Genomic DNA, 3,118 nt, shown 5'->3' on the forward strand with positions numbered 1-3,118 from the left:
ATTTTAAATAATTATTGACTGCAGCAAAATAAATAAATAAAAACAGACTAAATTAAAGGCTTTGCTGATCTTTCCCCAAAAGACAAACAGCTTCGAGTCACAGAGCCAAACAGTTTTTAAGTCAACATGTGCTTTATTATTTATTTATTTATTCCACTGTTCTTCACACAGTTGTGTCACATAACCCTACTGCCTGAATTGGAAACCCTTCCGGGTCGGGTCAGTCCGGGGACTGGTCTGCACAGTTCAGTTCTGCCTCCTGGCAGCATCAAGAACTACCCTACAGTTAGATCCTGGGCCGCAGACTGCAGGCCAGAGTCCCACAGGAAGAAGCTGCAGCTGGTCTTCTTCTTTAATATGACCAGATTCATTCAGATATGGTTCCCCAACATAAACTTTTTGGTTTGTTTTTAAAATGTGAAAAATCCTTTAATAGTTAATAGTTATCAAAATAATCACATTTCTAATGGTTTTAATTAGAATTTTAATGCTTTTAAATTCTAAAGGTCTGCAGTCCTGATGTTCCCACCAGAATCATTTATTACATGTGCTCAGTAATAAATGATTCTGGTGGGAACATCTGGGCACAGATCATCTGCTGATGATCGTCGCTCCAACTTCAGTTTTAACGCTCTCGACCGATTGATGTCCTGCCCTAAAACATCTCGTTGTCACAGCCTGTTCTTTTCAGGAGACCGAAGAACTTTTAACTTTTTCTCTTCGGACCTGGTGTCGGCGGCATGGTGGATCAGTTGGTAGAGATGTCGCCTCCCAGAGAGAAGTCACCAGATCAAATCCCAGCTCGGGACCTTTCTCGGTGGAGTTTGCGTGTTCTCTCCGTGCATGTGTGGGTTTTCTCAGGTACTCCAGTTTCCTCCCACAGACCAAAAACATGCATGTTAGACTGATTGAAAACTCTAAATTGTCCCTGTGATGGACTGGAGAGCTGTCCAAGTGTCTCTGGGATGGACTGGAGAGCTGTCCAGGTGTCTCTGGGATGGACTGGAGAGCTGTCCAGGGTGTCCCTCGCCTCTTGCATGTGGGCACCAGTGACCCCCATGACCCGAAAAGGAAAAAACAAGTAAAGATGATTGATGGATGGACCTTGTGTTAGATTCCATCAATCCCCCTCCGACTCAATTTACATCCGGGGTAAAAATTTATCAACACCCGCAGACTGTTCAAAGTGAACTCATCAGAGTTCAGATGTAAACAACTGATTGTTGGCAACAAAACATGCGACTGCTGGTCTCATATTTATGATGGAGACTTTTGGTAGTGAACGACGTTTAGTGGTTATGTCTGTCCAGCCGTGCATGTTGCGAGTGTGATAACTTGAAAAAAGTGAGGTACTGACTTCCATTTTTGTGTGGCAGCATCTAGGCATAAGATCACTGTGAAAAAATTTATATATATATATATATATATATATATATATATATATACACTTTTTTTTTATTTTAACTATGCTCTCTAGTTATTATATTGCTTAAAAGTATAGCTTCCTCAAATGATTGGGGTGGCAGAAGATTGATGTAAGGGGGCCAAGGCCACCATTGGCCACCCCCAGACTTCTCCACTGGACCTGATGGTGAATGAAGATGTTCTGTCCACACTCCAGGATCTGTCACTCTGCCTCAGAGCCCAATTAAAAAAAACTCCCTCTGTTCGCCACAGTGTAACTCATACCAACTTGAATATCTTGCACCAAAAACATTTAGGTTTACTGTACATGCATTCCCTGTTCCAGTCAAAAAAAAAACCCACTCCTCTCCAAAACTACAAACATTCACTATTCAGATCCCTCAGCAATGGGGGACATTGGCGTACCGCCGTTTTCTCACTGATGTACATATATAAAACATTCATATCAAAAACATAAAAACATCATGGTTTGACAGCTGTTATGACTTTAAGATACCACTTTATAAATTGTGATTAGAATCAAATGAAACTAAATCCATTCCTCATTTTCAGACAATTTGAAACGATCTTCTCAGTTTCTTTTTTAAGAGCCAACCGGAAGTCAGTTAAAAGTAAAAATCAATGTTTTAAAGTTTCTCTCACAGTGAAAAACAAACATTATGTGTGCACAGGTGAAATAACCTCAGTGTTTTTGACATAGCATAGTCTGAAGCAGCACCAGGTGAGCAGAAAGAGGACAGGTAAAGGTTTTACACTTTGTTACAATCCCTGCACACAGTGGGAAAAGCTCAAAGGAAAAAAAACCCCAGTCACATATCAACAATGACAAATATTGAAATGCCCTTGAGCAAGGCACTAATTCTCCAGCTGCTCCGCGGTGAGCAGATCATGGCCGACATTTCTCCGGCGTGAGTTCATAACTGCGTGTCACTTCCTCCTCCTCGAAGCTGTGAACTCTTAAATGTGACGCCGAGGGCAGATAACATCGTGAAGTCTCACAAAAAATAAGATGAAAGAAAATGATTTCACTTTCCACATAAAGAAACAAAAAGCGTTCCTCTTCGAGGATGAATCGGTCAAGCTGAAAGAACAAAAACACTTACCACTAACAGCAATTATCAAAACACATTCTGGAGGCGGACGCCTCAAACGACACATTTCTAACTACACTAGTTTCATCCTCAGACACTTTAGCGAGACGTGATCCTGTGTTCAGACTGAACGTAAAGATGCTGTGATGAAGACTCTGAAGGAGATTTAACGAAGCACGTTTCCTCCTCTTGTTGTCCCTGAGGAAGGCCCCAGTTGGACAGAACTGGTTGAACTGGGAGGCTATGAGAAGTCTGGATGTGATATTTAAAAGGTACACCCGCTAAGCTGCTAAATCAATAATCACCCACCGCACCGTGCCGCTGGTCTGGTGCAAAACCGGTGTGTAAAGAAACTGCTGTAGAATTTTATAATTAAAAACATCAATGAAACAAGTGACCTGATGCATGCTCAATAATCCAGGTAGAAAAATCTAACAAAATGAAGTCGGGTCCTCTGGACGGATTTAAAAAAACAACGTAACACTAAAGACCAACTGTTGGGGCACTAACAACCAACTGTTAGCACCAATGATCAACTGTTAGGGCACCAACGATCAACTGTTAGGGCACTAACAACCAACTGTTAGTACCAACGATCAACT

The sequence above is a fragment of the Nematolebias whitei genome, chromosome 21, assembly GCF_014905685.2.
Source record: "Nematolebias whitei isolate Nwh7 chromosome 21, NemWhi1, whole genome shotgun sequence".
Taxonomy (NCBI): domain Eukaryota; kingdom Metazoa; phylum Chordata; class Actinopteri; order Cyprinodontiformes; family Rivulidae; genus Nematolebias; species Nematolebias whitei.